Source organism: Cavia porcellus, unplaced genomic scaffold (assembly GCF_034190915.1).
Source record: "Cavia porcellus strain 051 isolate PalLab524CR breed Dunkin Hartley unplaced genomic scaffold, mCavPor4.1 scaffold_1, whole genome shotgun sequence".
Taxonomy (NCBI): domain Eukaryota; kingdom Metazoa; phylum Chordata; class Mammalia; order Rodentia; family Caviidae; genus Cavia; species Cavia porcellus.
This window is the reverse complement of record NW_026947484.1, coordinates 76,914,907-76,934,308: the sequence shown is the minus strand read 5'-3', so window position 1 is coordinate 76,934,308 and position 19,402 is coordinate 76,914,907. Positions and strand designations below refer to the sequence as shown.

The following is a 19,402-nucleotide window of genomic DNA, read 5'->3' as shown; positions in this document are numbered from 1 at the left end:
CAGTTGCCAGGCAGACTATATTGTTGAGCGGGTTGCTTACGCGGTAAGCAGGAAACTAACGTGCTCGATGGGAGGGGTAATCTACCTCAGGCTTTACTCTTTACTACAGGCCTCACGTCCGCCAAGTGAGGCGACCGGGCTCGGGGCTGCGGCTCCCAACAGTTGTCCACTTGCAACCACAGACAACCCCTAGATGCAAGAAAGACTGGAAAACGCAGACTTTCAGCTGGGCGCCCAGCTAACACACAGCTAAATCCGGGCTCTGCTGCTAACACAAACGAGAGGAGATATTGAAGAGGCAACTAGTAGTTTATGACACTCTCTCTGGATCAAGCATTTATCTGCAAAGGGTACAAGGTCCGTAAGGTTGCTGACCTGAGCTGGGCCATCTTTTAGTACCCTGACCGAGTTCTAGCAGGTGAGAGCCTTCTGAGGACTGAGATTCCCATCTTCCTTATTCCTTTCTCTGTCCTTAAAATAAATTCTTACGTAAAAAATAAAGATAGCTTCTGGGTTTTTTGTTTGTGTGTTTCTCTCCTAGAAGAAACAAAACACACAGGCTTAGTTTTGAGCATGCATCTAGCACATAGAAGGTTCTCAAATACTCATTAAACTGAACTGACTCCCATGAGTGGTCACATTGCTGTGTTTCTTACCCACATGCTCACTGCAGGTCGGAAATATGACTTCAAAAGACAGTAGTAGGTTTTTGTGGTTGTTTTCCACCGGGATTTTGCATATTTTTCGTAAAAAATCAGCCATAATAGCAAGTACTTAGGTGCTGTCTGGCTTTTGGATCACACTGGTCGCTAGCTTCTTTAGTACATGAGTTGAAGGATAGGCCTTTGTTGGTTTTATGGCCATCATTACCAACCTTGAATTTCACAGCAAATTGTGCCAACGATGCTAAAACCACTGATTCCTTGTAGGGAACTCTTGAATCTACAGGCTCGTCTAAAAACTCTGATCATAGTAAAGCATAGAGAGAGAGGGAGTGAAAAAGACCTGAGTCACATCTGAACAATCCATAGCTGAGAGGGCAGGGGTAACTGCGGGCTGTATGCAAGCAGCAGACAGAGCAGAGCAAGCTGGAATGCAGAAGGGCTTCCTGTATTCATGAAGTGCATGGAGAGGAAATACTGGGTGCACTCTGGGAGGGCACTGAGTAGCCTGCGGGAGCCAGAATTGGACTTGCTATGCCTGACATTCTTTGTTTCCTCCTCAACTTGAGTCCAGGCTAAGTGTCCACCCCAAAGGCCCCAGCACGGCACTGGTGGAGTCCCAACATGATAGAACAGGTGTGCCCCCCCTTCAAGAATGTGGCCAAACAGTGTCAACTGGAGTTAATGACAAGACAGGATAGAATACCTAAAACAGATAAAGTCAATAAAATTGAATAAAACTTGGATAAAAGGAGAGAAGACCCCTACCTCCTGCTTAGGAAGCACTATGCTACCTGAAATTTTCTGAGAATGAATGTTGTTACTCTACATATGTCTACTTTCATCTGCATCAAAAAGATGAGCTGAAAGCAGCAGGCACTGAGAATATGAAGGTTTATTTTATTGAGAAAATGTAAACCTACAGGAATTGTGCAATTGGGGCTATCAAACTGCTTAAAAACCAGGGGATCCAACTCTGCCTTCTTTGTGTCTTGTGGCAGGATTCTGTTGCATCTAAGAAGATTTCTTTCCTTCACTGGGGTTGCTCGTGGCCTGCTGACCATCACTGCCCTCTCAAGACAAGAGAGAGCCCCCTCTTTCTTAATAAATGGAGGCCTCCCTCAGGTTGAGGCAGTCGTGGTTTATATGTCAAACGTGTCATCCTCCTCCCCCTCCTCTTCCTCCTGCACTGAGGAGACCCAGGACGACTCCTGCTTGTCTTCCAGTGTAGATCTTTCCACTCTCCATCTGCTAACAGAAGGATGATGAGTTCCGTGATGTAATGCCCAGCTATGTAGAGCCAGTATTTACTCATGTATGGAACTCAGATTCTTTCACTAGAAGTAACCCAACTGTAAATGCCCAGTTTCAAAACTGATTAACACTGAAACACAGACACCTTACAAAACAAAACAAAGACCTTCTTTCCCCCCTGGCCTGATGATCAGCCCTTTTCATGCTTCCTCCATCTCCCTCCGCGTGCACTCCTTGGCATTTTCCCTGCATCTCTCTGGTTCCTTTCCTTGTGGCCATCCTTCTCCCCCTGCTGGCCAGAGGCAGACACCCAGGGTCCAGCCTTGCTTCCCAGAAGGTAGTGATTGATGCCCCATGCTGTTCAACAAGACTTCCACCAGGCCTGTCCCCTTCTCTCCTAGGACGCACATCTGTTCTCTCCTCAGGAAGTTCATGCTTCTTAAGCATCAGAGACACCTCTAGGACTTGGATGGTGTCTTCATTTTCCAGTGGCTTGCACTTGAGCGAGTCTTGACATTTATCATGTTCTTCATAACTGACCTGAGCAGGATGCGGACGGGGAGCTGCCGCCCAGCTGGAAATCTTCCTGAGTGGGTTGAGCGAACCCAGAAAGGTCAGTGTCTTCATCCTATTTCTGAATGTGTTCATAAGGTTGCAAATTTTCTTCTTCGTTTACCTGAATTTCTTCCTTGTTCTTCTGAGCTTCATTGTTCTCATTTTCATGTCCTGGGGATTCAGCGAGGACTAAACCACCATGTTTGTCATATTTCTGAATTTGTTCATCAGGTTCCTGAGTTTCATTTTTCTGAATTTCTTCTTTGTCCTGGTTTTCATTGTCCTCTTTTTAGTTTTCTTAATTATCTTCCTGATTTCCTAGACATGCCTTGAGGGGTTTTTCTGGCCAACCCATTGGATAGAGAGATAGTTCACTTCCTTTTTCTAAACTCTTGTCCATCTACTGGTTGTTTCCACTGACACTTTGACAAGCTATTGAGTCTTTATTTTCAGAGTCCACATCATGATCCTGGACCAGATTGGTGCTTGGCTTGCATTTTGGGTAATCATGAGTTTGGACTTTCCTATTGATGAATCCTCTTACATTTTCTATTCCCACTGTCACTTCGACTAGAGGGAGGTCATTGGCTGAACCCACTATGCATCTGTTGTACCAGGTTATAGGCTCATATAGGCAGGTAAAAGCTTTGAAGGAGGTTGTGGTCTTTTTGGGAAAGGTGTGGGAAGAAGGGCGATCACCCACAGAGAGGCTCTCCTTGGAATTTAGTTTCAGATAGAACTCTAAGTCCAGGAGGCACTGTTGGAGATGCAGGATGCCATGAAAATATACAGCTCAAAAGAAAGAAAACTACCAACAACAAATACTGGAGTGGCTGTGGGGAAAAGGAACTCTCCTGCACTGTTGGTGGGAGTGTAGACTCGTGCAACCACTGTGGAGGTCAGTCTGGAGATTTCTCAAAAAGCTGGGATTGGAAGTCCCATTCGACCCAGCTATTCTACTTCTAGGCATATTCCCAGAAGAACTGAAAGCATCATACCATAGTGATATATGTGCACCCATGTTTATAGCAGCACAAGTTGTAATAGCCAGATCTTGGAAACAACCTAAGTGTCCATCAACTGAGGATTGGATAAAAAAGTTGTAGTATTTTTATACAATGGAGTGCTACTCAGCTATAAAGAATGATCACATTGAGATATTTACTAATAAATGGGCTCAGCTTGAGATCATACTCATAAGTGAAATAAATCAAACTCACATGAGTAAATACTGTGTTGTCTCCCTAATGTAAGAAAGGACAACAGTACATAAAATCCTCAATAAATACAGTGAAAGGGTAAGAATCTTCTCAAATGGGAAAAAAATATCTCAGGGAAAAGCAGGAAAAAAATCGCAATCTGTATAAACACACTTAGGATAGCTAAGATGATTGTGCTACAAATTTGATAAGTTTATAGAACAAAGCAGTTAATATTCATACGATTGGAACAATTTTAAATATTTATATCAGGTGACCTGAGGAATTGTTGAAGATCACTATGTAAAATATCAACCTTAGTTCTGTTCCTACCACCGTGTTTTGAAGGCCTGTATCATTATTGTTTTGGGCTCTTTGCTATTGTTATTTATTTGTCTTTTTGTTTCTTATTTTTCTAATAGTCTATTTTGTTTTGTTCTGTTTTTTGCTCTAATGCAGAAAGGATAGGTATACATGTAGAGGCTTATAGATGCCTAAAATTTCTCCTGAACAGCTTATGAGAATCAATTATAATATATGTGATATTAGTTTTTTTGAAGAAAAACAGACATTATGGTGTCCATTGCTGATTTCATATCATCATGCTGTGAAATTCAATAATGCTTCTATTCTTTGTTCAGAGTGGTTTTAGTCTGTTTTGTATTGTTTAATTTCAACACACATGAAGGTGTGGACAGCTATTTTGAAGATAACAAGCAACATTATGGCAGCCATTTTTAATTTTCATATTTTCTGGTTTTGAAGCCTGGCATGCCTTCATTACCCTGTTCTGGTCAGTTTTATACTATTTTGTTTTGTATGAATTCATTGTATGTGAAAGTATAGACAACCATTTATAAGAAAACAAGAGACATTATGGTAGCCACTATAGATCTCCTGTTGTCTTGTTTTGAAATCTGTGTCACATTGTTTTCTTCTGATCCACTTTGTTCTGTTTTGTTGTTTAATTTTAGCTTTTTTTAAAAAAATTAAATTTTAAGAAAAGTTTTAAAAATCACACACACAAGAAGAAAATAGACAGCTCAATCTTCAGTCTTATTCAGGTCCTGAGGGTTCAGAAGAAAAAAATTACAAAAAGATGTTGAGGATAAAAAGAAAGTCATGTACTTAAGCAGTACATTGGTCCATTTCTTTTTTTGATTCTGAATTATCCCCCTCAGATAAAAGCACATCCTACACACCCCTCTCCTAACAGGAACAGAGAGGCAGTACTCTCTCTCTCTCTTGAAAAGTTTAGTATCACTGTACAGTAATTCTCTCTACCAAACACGACTGGACTCTTCTCATCCTTTGTCTTGAGACATTTGAAATAATTTACATCACACAAAAAAAGATACTTGCATAAAATTTGAAAAACACAGAAATGTATAAAGATGAAAACAGTTACACCTTTGATTGCATCACCCAGCAATAAGGATAACCATCACTGAAGCAGTCTGGTAGGGGTTTTTTGCTTTTTTTTTTAAAGAGATTAAGACAAAACAGGACATAACAAAGCAGATCAGAACAATGTAAGCAACACAGTATTTCACCAGAAGACAACCTGTAATTAACAGTAACTACCAAAATGTCTCTTTCTTTGAAATAGTTGAGCATAACTTCATATACAATAGTATCAAACATAACAAAATAGTATAAAACCATTCAAGAGAATGAGAGTATTACAGGGCATTCTGAACCAAATAACAGAAAACAAACAATGGCTATTATTTTATCTCATTATCCATAGAAAATTTGTTTATACTATCACACTTAATACAATCCAATAAGACACAACATGATAGAACCAATGGAAACAGAAGAGCAAAAGCATGGTAGGACTTCATAGTAAGATGATATTATATCAGTACTGGCTATTATAATGACTATTTTTCTTCAAAGTAGCTGTTCATACCATCACAGATGAAAAAATCAAACATGCCAGGATAAATATTTTCCAACTGATGAATGTGGTCATTATAAGACTTCAAAGCAATGTAATGGGAAATCATGATTACCATAAACTCTTATGTACTCTTACTATTTCTTACACTAGGGAGATTACACAGTATTTATACACGTGAATTTGATTTATTTCACTTATGAGTATGATCTCAAGTTGTGCCCATTTATTAGTAAATATCTCAAGGTGATCATTCTTTATAGCTGAGTAGTACTCCATTGTATAAAAATACCACAACTTTTTTATACATTCCTCAGTTGATGGACACTTAGGTTGTTTCCAAGATCTGGCTATTACAACTTGTGTTGCTATAAACATGGGTGCATATATATCACTGTGGTATGATGTTTTCAGTTCTTCTGGGAATATACATAGAAGTGGAATAGCTGGAACCAATGGGACTTCCAATCCCAGCTTTTTGAGAAATCTCCAGACTGACCTCCACAGTGGTTGCACCAGTCTACACTCCAACAGTGCAAGAGAGTTCCTTTTTCCACACAGCCTCTCCAGCATTTGTTGGTAGTTTTCTTGATCCTAGCCATTATTTCAGGAGTGAGATGCTTTTAATTTGCATTTCTCTAATGACTAATGATGATAAACACTTTTTCATATATTTATTGGCTATTTGTATTGCTTCATCTGAGAACTGTGTATTGATCTCAGATCCCCATTTTTGGATTGGGTCCTTGAATATTGGTGGTCTGATTTTTTTAATTCTTTATATGTTTTAGACAGAAGTCAACAAGTTCACTAAGATTTTTTTCCCAGGTGGTGAGTTTTCTTTTCACTGTTCTGGAGATTTCTTTTGCCATGCAGAAACTTTTTAATAAAACGTGATCCCAGCTATTGATTCTGGGAAGTAGATCCCATGCATGAATCCTCTACTTACCCTATATCTTCAAGATTTTTATCTACATGGCCTTCCAACAGATTTAGTGTTTCTGTTTTAATATTCAGATCGTTGATCCATTTAGATTTTAATTTAGTGCATGGTGATAGGCATGGGTCTAATTTTAGTTTTTAGCATATGGAGAGCCAGTTTTTATGCACCATTTATTAAAGAGACTGACGTTTTTCCAGTGAACATATTTGGCCCCTTTATCAAAGATAAGGTGGTTGAGTGTGTTGGTAGTCGTGATTGTATCTTCTGACCTATTCCATTGATCTTCAGATCTGTTTTTATTCCAGTAGCCTGTTGATTTCATTACAGTAGCTTTGTAGTATAATTTCAAGTTGGGGATTGGGATGCCTCCTGCCTTGCCTTTGATGCTTAGAATTGTCTTTGCTATTCTAGGTCTCTTCTGGTTCCAGGTGAATTTTAGGAGTGATTTCTCTAGGTCTATGAGGTATGTTGATGGTATTTTCCATTGGGATTGCATTGAATCTGTATAACAGTTTGGGGAGAATGGTCATTTTCACAATATTTGTTCTCCTTATCCATGAACAAGGGATTTCTTTCCATTTCCTGAGATCCTCTTCAATTTCTTTTTTGGGGTATTATAATTTTCCCTATATAGATCTTTTACTTCTTTTGTGAGATTAATTCCTAAGTATTTCATTTTTTTGGATGCTAGTGTGAAGGGTATGGCTTCTCTTATTTCTCTCTACGTAATTTTGTTGTTAGTATACAGAAATGCTTTTGATTTTTGAACATTGATTTTGTATCCGGCTACATGACTGAATTTATTTATTATATCTAGGAGTTTTGGAGGTCTTCTATGTAGAGTATCATGTCATCTGCAAATAATGATAATTTAACTTCCTCTTTTCCTATCTTTACCCCTTTTATTTCTCTCTCATCTAATTGCTCTGGCTAATATTTCCAGTACTATGTTGAATAGGAGCAGTGATAAGGGACATCTTTTTCTTGTGCCTGATTTTAAGATAAAGGCCTTCAGTTTTTGGCCATTTAATATAATTCTGGCTATTGATTTGTCATAGATGGCCTTTATCATATTGAGGTAAAGGCCATCTATTCCAATTTTCTATAAGGTTCTTATCATGAATGAGTGTTGGACCTTACCAAAAACTTTTTCTGCATCGATAAATGATCTTGTGATTCTTACTTTTGGCTCTATGGATGTGATGGATTACATTTATTGATTTACATATGTTGAACCATCCCTGTATGCCTGGAATGAATCCCCTTTTGTTGTGGTGTATAATCTTCTTGATGATTTGCTGCATCCTGTTTGCCAATATTTTTTGAGGATTTTTGCATCTGTGTTTATTAGGGAGATTTGCCTATGATTCTCTCTTTTTAGTTGGGTCTTTCTCAGGTTTTGGTACTAGAGTAATATTTGCTTCTAGGAATTACTTAGGATAAATTGCTTCCCTTTTGATTTCACTGAAGAGTTTGAGAAGTGTCAGTATTAAGTCCTTTTTGTATTTCTTGTAAAATTCTTCAGTGAATCCGTCTGGGCCTGGGCTCTTATCTGTAGGTGAGGACTTAATTACATTATCAATTTCATTAATAGAAATTGGGTTATTCAGCATTTTTAGCACTTCTTGACCCAGCTTTGGTACTTCATATGTTTCTAGGAATCTGTCCATTTCTTCTGTGTTATCAAACGTATGAAAGTAGAGGTTTTTTAAACTGGTGTTGATGATCTTCTGTATTTCCACAGAGTCTGTAGTGATTTTGCCTTTTTCATTCCTTATTACATGAATTTGAGCTTTTTCTTTCATTTTTTTAATTAGGTTGGCTAGGGGCTTATCAATTTTATTTATTCTTTCAAAGAACCAACTCTGATTCATTGATTCTTTGGATTATTTTCTTAGTCTCTATTGCATTATTTTCTGCTCTGATTTGTATAATTTCCTCTCTTCTTTTGGCTTTGGACTTGACTTGCTCTTCTTTTTCTAAATGTTTGAGGTGTAGCATCAGGTTGTTTATTTGTATTTGTTCTGTTTTCCTGATGTGGGAATTCAGTGCAATAAATTTTCCTTTGGGGACTGCTTTCATTGCATCCTACAGATTCCAGTAAGTTGTATTTGTATTTTCATTTGCTTGTAGGTATTGTTTAATTTCTTCTTTAATTTCCCCTGTAACCCACTGATTGCTCAAGAGTATATTATTGAATTTCCATGTGTTTGTTGGGGTTTTTGCAGTTTCTTTTATCATTGATTTCTAGTTTCATGGCAATATGATCTGACAACATGCATTGGATAATTTCAACTCTTTCGCATTTATTTAAATATGTTTTGTGGGTTAGTATGTGGTCTATTTTAGAGAATGACCCATGTACTGCTGAGAAGAATGTGTATTCTGATGTTGTTGGATGTTACACTCTGTATATGTCTATCAAGTTCATGTGTTCACAGGTGTGATTCAGTTCTGTTATTTCTTTGCTGATTTTCTGCCTGGTTGATCTGTCCCTTGGTGTCAACGTTGTGTTAAGGTCTCTGTTATAATTGTGTTATTGCTAATTTGGCTTTTCATTTCTATTAATACTTGCTTTGTATAACTGGTGTTCTGGAATTTGGTGCATATATATTTAAGATTGTTATCTCTTCCTCTTGAAGTTTCCCCCTAACAAGTATGTAATGACCTTTATCTCTTCTGATCATTCTTGGTTTGAAGTTCACATTGTCTGCAAACAGAATAGCTACCCCCACTTTTTTTTTTTTTTTTGGTTCCTGTTGCATGTAATATTGTTTTCCAACCTTTGACTTTCAGTCTGTGAGTTTCCTTTTGGATTAGATGAATTTCTTGTAGACACCATAGAGTTGGATGTTGTTTCTTGACACATTCCGCCAGTCTGTTTCTTTTAATTGGTGAATTGAGACCATTTACATTAATGGTTGTAACCATTATATATTGGTTTATTGTTGACATGTTATCTTTTTGTTGTTGCATCTTTATCTTTCCATTCTGTTTGTCTTCCTTGCTTAATGATTTCCCCTATGTGTATCTAAACTGTCTTTCAGTATTCTTTGCAGGGTTGGCTTGGTGATCATGAAATTCTTCAGCTGTTCTTTGTCATGGAAATATCTTATTCCTCCATCCATTTTGAAGGACAGTTTTTCAGGGTACATCAGTCTAGGTTGGAAATCATTTTCCTTTAGGATCTGAAATACTTCATGCCATGCTCTTTTTGACTTCTTTGTTTGTATTGAGAAGTCTGTTGTGGTTCTGATAGACTTTCCTTTTTAGGTGATCTGTCTCTTCTAACAGCTTTTAATATTCTATTTTTATGTTGGATTTCTGGGATGGTGATTATTATATGTCTGGGTGTAGTTTTATTTTTGTTATGGCTATTTGGAGCTCTATATGCTTCACTAATCCTAATGTCTCATGTCTGGAAAATTTTCAGCTATTACTTCTGTAAATAGCCTCTTGATATCATTTGTGTTGTCCCATTTTTCATTTATTCCTATCAATCTTATGTTGTTTTTCTTTGAATCATCTTGCAGCTTTTGAATTGTTATTTCCTGATTCCTTGCTACTTTTAAGAGATCTTTCCTTTCCTGTTCACTATCTACAATCTTGTCTTCGAGATCTGAAATTCTATCTTCATTTTCATTGAGGTGGTTTTGACAACTTTCAATGGAATTTTTGATTTCCTATATGTCTCTTTAAATCTGCCTTATGTATTCTGTTTGTTTCTTATATTGCTCATCCAAGGATTCTTTTTTTTTTTGTTCCTCTAATTTTTTAATTGTCTTCTTTAGACGTGTTCAGCATCTCTTTCATTACTTTATCATTTCTTCTTTTATCTGGGAGATTATTTCTAGTTTTAGTTCCTTTAAAGCTTCCCAGAGTTGCTTCATTTCAGTTACTATTATTTCAGGTATTTCAGGTGTATGGCATATATTTTCTTCTATGTACATGGCTCCTAGGCTTTCTTGGGATGGGCTGAATATTTTAAATTGCATTTTGATCTTTCATTTTGTCATTTTCCTATATTTCTGTGTGTCAAGTGTTGTTCCAAAGCTTCCCCTGGTTGTGTTGGAAATTGTCTCCTATGTCCTGGGCTCCTGGGACTCCTTTGGCAGCATAGCTCTCTCCTCCTCAGGTGGCAAAGCTCTCCGGGCTGAAAGAAGGTCACCGGGCATGGCCTAGGTAGGCCTCTGCAGTGCAGCTCCCTCCTTTGGGTGGTAGTCTGGTAGGTTTTTAAATAATCTTTCCTTTATCTTTTGTATATCTTTGTATGTACATATATTTATGTATGTATGCATATATCAATACAGATGGGATTGTCACAGCAAGAGAAACTGAGATTATTGAATTTTATGGTACAGCCTATGGTAACACTGCATGGTACCAGGGGTCAAACTCACTACTTTGCACTTGCCAGGCAGGTGCTTGTGCCACTGAGCTAAATCCCCAGCCCTACTCAGCTATCCTTAGCTGTCTCTTATTAATGACTCTTCACTAACCACCTATTAATGACCATTAGAATATGACTACCAGTCATCCTGTGAGTGACCATTATCTACCAGCTATTTAGCCTACCTTTTCCCATGATGTTCCCATAATGTTCAACATCTGAGGCACAACCAGGAGATGTGATAAATCCTTCAGAATCTCCATCACCAGGAGAACACACATAAGTCCATGTTCTATGATGTTGATTAACACAGCAATCTCTAAACTAAGTTATAATGGAAGAAGGGAAAGAAGAAACATTAGATAGAAAACCACAGTATTTATCCCCTTGCTGCTAAAATGCTCTGTACATACACCATGTAGGGTAAAGAATATTCTTCTTATTGGTAGAAGCACAAGTGTCATGGAGTTGCTTCCCTCTATTGTGGATGATCTATGTCCTCAGAGGATCTAGAGCCTCTTTAGAAGCTAGACTAGTAAAGAACAGAGTATAAGCACAGCAGAACTTAAAAATAATGTCATGAGAGGACTTAGAAGGGCATCTCATGTAGCCAAGCTGGGAGTGAGTAGGAGACCAGGAATAACCTCCTAGGAACATGCTATAATCTAAAAGTTTGTGGATAAATGGAGGTTAGTGAGGCAGAAAAGAAGGAAGGAGGTGCAGGCGTGGTGGTGCATGCCTATAATGTCACACTGTGGAAGTTGAGGGAGGAGGATTATAACTTCCAATCTGGCTTCGACTACAGAAGGAGACCTGGTCTTAAAACAAGTGACAAGAGATATAATAGGCATGTGAGAAGAAAGTAAAGTTTAAACAAGAATGCTGATGTGAGAAACCTGTTGTATAGGGCCATCAAGTATAGTGAGGTACACAGCAGGGATCAGTGATGCTATATAAGGCTTCTCTCTACCGATGCTGAGAAATGAATTTTAGCCTCTAATTCAGCAGGAATAGTGATGTTCATTTGTCGGGCATTCTTCCAAACATTTCAAAATACATTGAAGTATTTCACATAATTGAAAATACAATTTCTAGTTACCTTAAGTGAATAAATGTTGCTGGTTAAGACAAGAGATACAGCTCAATGGCACAACATCTGCCTGGAAAGTGCAGGGTCATGAGTCTGATCCCTGACACACAAAAAATTAAAAATTAAAAATTACTGGTTAGAGCTTCCGGGAGAACATGGTGGATAGATAGCAGCAGCTACAGAGGCTCGCTGAGATACCTCGCTTAGAATCCTGGAATGGTGCGGTACGAAGAGTCCTAAGCAAGGGGAGATGTACCCTGCCAACCCAGGAATGAACTAAGCTAAGAGAAAACAACTGGAAATGTAATCCTGGTGTTATAACAGGAACAGATAAAATCTCAGCACGGAAGCTGGAACCCGTGCCACTGGAAGCCGCAATTTGAATTTCCTGCTGCCGCTGCTGTGACCAAATCAGCATGGCAGGGAAAGAGATGCGCGAAAGCTCTGAGAGTGGGAATCAGGCGAATGGAGTTGAGAGTGAGACTGGCAGGGAGCCCTGCATCGACCTGCAGTGAGTGAGCAGAACAGGGACCCTTCCATAGGGTAGGAGGCTCCAGCAAAGGACATACTGGGACCGGGAAGACTTGCCAGAACAGGATGCTGCAGTGACTTTAGTTACATATTCTCCTCTCAAGCAGGATTGGTGGGGAGTGCCTGGCCTGGGTGGCGCCGCTGACTAAGACCCAGTAGGCTTGCCCAAACCAGGTCGCAGCACCTGGAGGTGCACCCTAGCCCTGAAGCCTTCAGTAGGTTGACCTGGAGGGGTGAGCCCAGCAGAGGCTGCCCAGGTCTGTGTCTCCCTAGTACACTGCAGTGGGCAGGAACACCTAGCCAGCGCAATTCAAACAAACTGTAACACACAAAGAGAAAAAAACTGGGCCTCCTATATTCACTTGTTTGGAAGGAACAAAAAGTATGGGAAGAGGGAGCAACAAGAAAGGGTCCTCAGTCCCCAATCCTGAGAACACTGATCCAGGAAAGGGAAATGCAAAGGAGGACAGAAGACATGCAATATCAGACACGGCACCAATAGACATAAAGCGATATCTCCGGAGCCTCATAGACGAGTTTAAAAATGAAGTATTTAACGAAATAAAGCAAGATATAAGTAGAAATGCTAAGCACCACCCAAGAAAAAACAGATAGTGGAATGGAAGAACAGAAAAAAAGGGGAGAATTGTTTGATGGAGAAAATAGAGAAAACATAGAATATGTGAAGCAGGTTCAAAGAGATTACCAGGAAACTAAAAACTCTATCAAAAGCTGGCATAACAGCTTGAAAGAAACTAAGGATAGATTATCTGAACTGGAGGGCAGATTTGTAATGTGGGAGCATGAAATGAAAAACTTCTTAAAAATAACAAGAAGACAAACAGCAATAATACAAAGGCTAGAAGATGATAAGAGGATCTATAACTTAAGAATTAAGAACATAAAAGAAGTAGGGACACAAACAAATGGACTACCCAAGCTATTCACAGAAATAATCCAAGAGAATTTCCCTAATTTAGCAAAAGGTAAAGGTACTCAGATGTATGAGGCATATAGGACCCCAGCCACCTACAACCCAAACAGAGCTACACCCAGGCATATAATAATCAAAATTCCAGAAATCCAATATAAGAACAGAATATTAAAAGCCGTCAGAGACAAGAAACAGATCACTTACAAGGGAACACCCATCAGAATTACAGCAGACTTCTCGACACAAACCATCAAATCACGAAGAGCATGGGGGGAAATAATTCAAGCTTTGAAAGATAACAGCCTCCAGCCAAGATTGATATATCCTGCACAACTGTCCCTAGAAGTTGATGGAAAAACAAGGTGCTTCTAGGATAAAGAGGAACTAGGGGAATTTGCAACCACCAATTCAACTCTACAGAGAATACTGCAGGATATTCTAAAAAAGGAAAATACCAAGATTCCAGAAACAGTGGCAGAGAGGCCAAAATGAATGGAGCAGAAAACAAAATGAAGAAGACAAACTGACAACTAATGACAGAAAAAGAGCTCAACAGAAATTGAGGCAGAAAAGATCGGATGGTAGGAACAGCTATTATGGAGAAAACAAGACATCATACTAGCTAGTGCTGATTTAGTATCATCTTGTTTTGAAGTCCCATCAAGCTATTATTCTTCTGTCTCCATTGGTCTTAACAGGTTGTATCTTATTGGATTTTATTATATGTGATAATATAAGCAAAAACTTTTATAGACAAGGAGATTATACAGAAACCATTGTTCATTTTCTGATAGTTGGTTCTAAATACCCTGTAATACTGTCATTCTCTTGAATGGTTTTACATTGTCTTGATATGTTTGGTACTACAGTATAGGAAATTATACTCAAAGACTTCAAGGAAAGAGACACTATGGTAACTACTTTTATGTCAGGATATCTTGTGGTGAAACACTATTTTGCTTAAATGGTTATGCTTTGACCTGTGCTGTTTTGTTGTTATGCCCTCTTTTATCTCAATCTCCTTTTTTTTAATTATTCACTTTTTTATTTTTATCTTTTTAAGAGAAAAATAAATTAAAAATAGCAGGATACATTATAGTAACCCACTTTGATTTCCTATTAACTTGATTTGAAACCCTGTATTACCCTCACCATCTTGTTTTGACTGATTTTCCTCTATTCTGCTTTGCTTGATAGTACCAAGTTCAAAAGTATAGGCAACAACTGTGAAGACAGTAAGATTCACTATGACATGCATTCTGGTTGACTATTATCTTCTTTTAAAGTCCTGCAATGTCTCCAATGCTTTGGTTTAATCTTTACTGTTTTGTTCAATTTTATTATAACTGATGATATAGGCAATTCTTTTTAAGATAGCAAGAGGCAGTATGGTAACCATTGTTGATCACCTAGTATTTTGTTTTTACATTATCTATTATGTCCATCCTTTTGATATCACTGACTCTGTTCTGATATGTTGCATTTGGTTTTACTCTCTTCAAAAAAAAAGCAATAAGAACTGTGGGAGTAATAAAACCCAAAATGTGTAATTGTCATTGTACAAAACAAAGGCAAAGGAAGTGCTCTAAAGGATATAATTGCATATATATTTAAGTGTATAAGACAGATAACCATATTACTGTTTGAAAGTCCACATTATATGCTTTAGTTTTGTAACCTGAACAACTATTTCCAAGATAACAATATGTAATCTATTAACTAGTGATTTCCTACTGTTTATTTTTCTGTAATTCTGTATAACTTGTACCCTTTTTCTGTTTTTTTTTCTTTTTCTCTTTAAATAAAATTTTAAAAAATTACTGGTTAGCCTAAATTAGTGTGGATTTGCAGCAGAGGAAAAAGACCATACTGAGAGGAAGAAAGGACGTAGAGACAGGGAACAGCGACCTCACTGTAACTTGGGACTTCAAAGTGAAGAAAGCAGGAAGGGGAAGCAGAGTCAAGGGGCATTTCCAGTACCGGTCCTTGGTTGCCCAACTGATTCTCGTGTCTCTGTGGTTTCCAGTGCCTCCTTCATCCCTACATTCCTGTTCTGTTCATTACCCTGGCCTGAAATCATTCTTCTAAGGACCCCTTCTTTCACTCATCTTTTCTCATGTCATTTATCTTTCAGCATCCTAGGAACAGGGTCACCCCCCAGCTCTAGGCCAAGCTACTGCAATCAAAGAAACGTTTTCTTCCTGTTTGGCTCTGGGTAAACCCTTCTGATTTCTGACAATACCTAGGAGTTATATTCATATCTATCCTTGTCTTAGTTATTTTTCTCTTATTGCTGAGACAAAATTCCTGATGCCAAAGTGAAGCAAGGAAGGGTTTATTTATCTTACAGTTTTGGAGCTTTCAGTCCCTACTCAGCTGGCTCCAAGGCAGAGTGGTGTGGCTTAGGAGCAAACGTTCATGGCAGCCACAAACAGCAAGAGCAAAAAGGGCAACAGACAGAAAGCATGCCTCCTTCCAGCCCTTACATTGTATGCCAGCTCCCCACCTCTGGGAGGGTACAGCACTCACACTGCCAATCCTAGCAGTAGGCAATGAACCAATCGCAAATGCCAGATTCAGCCATTTTCATGATTGCGTGAGGCTTGTGGGGGCCTTCTGAACATAAACCATGACAATCCTTTTCCAGCATCTTTCCATATGTGTTCCTGGAGCCTGTATCTCATCTTCTATTTTTCTTCCTGTATCTTTTCCCCTCATTTTCCTCAAATGATTCACTGCTCTCCAGCAAACACTTGCTTAACCTGATTAGGATGAGCATCATTAGTCTTAAACACAGGTAATAGAAGTATACACTGGTGGAAACTTTAGAAAGAAAATTTTCCAAGATTTCCCTAAATTCTTTTTTTTTATTTCCCTAAATTCTTATAACTCAGTACTATAGAATTTGGCCCACTAATTCCATTTCTGAGGAGGTATCCTAACATGCACTGAAAATGCTAATACTCATTACTCTGTTATTCATACAAGTGAACCAGGTGGTCAACAATGAGGAAAAAAAAATAAAACAGATGCCAAACTTAAAAACAGAAGCACCATATCAAAATCTTAACGTGGTTATATCTGGATATCTCTGAGTTATATCTGGTTATCCCTAGAGTATCAAAAATTTTATTTTCTCCTTTTACCTATTGTACTTTTTGTAATGTATCTATGATAGAATCACAAAGAGTTTATCAAAATGGAAATTTCCATGCCCCTAGGCTAGGCAATATATATTTCTCTTTAACAATATACACACTCAAGAATGTATACATGGCACACATATATTTACATGGCACACAAGGCTTACAGTGTGTCAAAAAAACTACCTGGGATTATCGAGTTTTCTCACTAGTGTGTACTGTGTAATTTGTTTCTCAACTTATGTCAGTGTATCTCAACTTTCCTCTCTAATAAAAGCTCTATGAATTTTATCACAAAAAATAATGAGTGCAATCTACATTAACCTTTCACATTATAAATTTTTGAAGACTGTATCTTAGTTGTCACTACCTCTCACAGAACTCAACAGTGCCCAGCCTACAGCACGTGCTTAATAAATGTTTATTGAGTTAAATGACAATAGTTAACTCAAAGTTAAAGGATCAGATATATAGGTTCATCCATTTACAAGTAGAACTGAAGTCCAACTTTATTATGCTTGAATAGACTTAGACTTTACCTGAAGCAGTAAGCTCACTTCAAACTATCTTATTAATCATGTCAAATATAATTTTCAACCTAATTTTACCAGCTATTAAGACAACTAAAACAATGAGGTTATTTTCAGAATTCAGTGTTAATCATACAAATAATAATCAAATTGATCACAAGAATTTATTTATAAAATTAATCGCAAAACCAAATGAACACATGTATAAATAATATTTTTCTTATCACTAAATCTAAAGAATATCATAATGGGAGAAAATCAATAGGTAAGGCATTTGTTTATCTATATACTTGGGGAAATTTTGTTACTTAAGTTGGAATTAATAAAGAGGCAATACTCTCACTCACAATGATATCTGATTTAAGATGCTAAGTTGATAGTTTTTTATGCTGTCTTTTAAATTACAAAAAATATTGTGGTAAACAGCATTCAAAATCTACTCTCACACCAAATTTCCAGTACAGTGTTTGATAAAATATTAACTACAGGTCTCATGCTGCACATCTGACCTCAGATAATCATCCTGTATATCTTGCACAACTGTAACTTTAGTAAGTTGTTTGGCGATTTTGTTTTGTTTTGTTTTGTTTTATTGTTCTTGATGTTCTTTGGATGATTTGATTTTGATTTGTTTTTGGGTTTTGTTTGGTTTTGCTTTTTTTGTTTTGTTTTTGTTTTTGCTTGTATGTTTTGGTTTGGTTTTGGGTACTAGGGATTGAACACAGCACCTTACACATTCAAGGCAACTCCTCTGCCACTGAGCTATATCCCCGGTCCCAGTAATTGCAACCTAATACCCTTTACCTGTATCTCCCCATTCCTTAGACTGAACTCTCCACCCCTAGTGACCATCTTTTGACTCTTTTTCTGTGAATTTGACTCTTTTATTCTTTTCTCAAAATATGTGAGAGGACAGATATGCTAATTTACTTGATGATTGTAACAATTTTACTACATATAAACATTTTTTACAAATGACTTCATCTAATCCTTCCTGGTGATTATTTGTCATGTAAGGAGAAGTTACACAGTTGAAGAAGATTTTGCTGACTCAGCAAACTCTTCTTGCCAGAAGCATGTGTTAGGACCTTCACTGGGATAGTCTATGGTTGCTGGTTCAATTCTATGTTCAGTGCAAAGTTTCCTCCAGGGTTCCACAGGAAGGGCTCCCACACATTCTACAGGCTGACTGAAAGATGGGCTTCCTTTTACTATGCTTGTCTGACCTGTCATCCTCTTCTTAGAAACTCCCAAGGGACCATAATTCTCTCTTCCAAATTATCTTATTTCAAATACATGAATACACAAATCAGGCTACCTCAAGGTATGTCTTCTCCAGATCACATTTCACCATCCTCACTGCCAAATTCATCAATAACCCCATAAAAATGCAGTGCTCATAACTGATCACAAAAGAGGGGTTAGTGTTGTACCTAGCATGTTATTTGATCTGGCTGCTCTATTCATGGAATCCAAGCCTGAGTTATCAATTTTTTCTTTTTTTTAATATGGAATACTTCACAAATCTTTGTGTCATTCTTGCACAGTGGCCATGCTAATTCTCTCTGTATCATTCCAATTTTAATATATGTGCTGCCAGGGAGTTGGTTTTTTAAGACTTCGACTCATTCTTGGTTCACTTCAGGCTTGTGATCCTCTAACATTACCAGATTGTTTACATTTAAAACCAACATCAGTTCTCTTTCAACAAATAGTTTCAAAACTTAGTGGTAATTAATTTTAAAACCCAATATAAGATTTTTTCCCTTTGATCAAGAGTTTTAATATAGACCAATTCCACCATCAACAACAATGGCCAAACCTTCCAACTTAATATCATCCACAGACTTGATAAGTACACTGCTATTTGTTTTCATTTGCCAGCAAGGATATGTCTAAAACAAGAAGACCCTTGAGTAATGAGACTAAAGACTTTCCTTGAAGTCGATATTGATATATCACTCAATGTTTCTTAAAGTTATGGGTTCAAATAGTGCAAATTCCCTTGATTTCACTGTTATCAATCCTAAAATTCCCTATCATGAAACACTGTTAAATGCCTTGCTAAATTGGTACATAACTTTTCAGTAACATCCTCCTGATACCTCAATAATAACTATCAAAAGAGGAACTAAACCATTTGGTGATAATTGAAAAAACTGAAACAGACCCTTTGTGCCATGCTAAGTAAGAACATCAAATGATATGCTCACAGGTCAAGGGATACTGCAGCTCTCACCAGCATGTCGTCTTCAATGTCCTCGTTGT

At 37.7% G+C, this 19,402-nt stretch overlaps 1 non-coding gene across 1 annotated transcript; it reads right to left on the bottom strand.

The window, feature by feature from the left end:
- Positions 1 to 18,636: 18,636 nt before the first annotated feature.
- Positions 18,637 to 18,741, bottom strand: LOC111757514 (U6 spliceosomal RNA). The gene has a single exon (XR_002791843.1). It is a non-coding gene; the product is annotated as a U6 spliceosomal RNA (small nuclear RNA).
- Between the last annotated feature and the right edge of the window lie 661 nt (positions 18,742 to 19,402).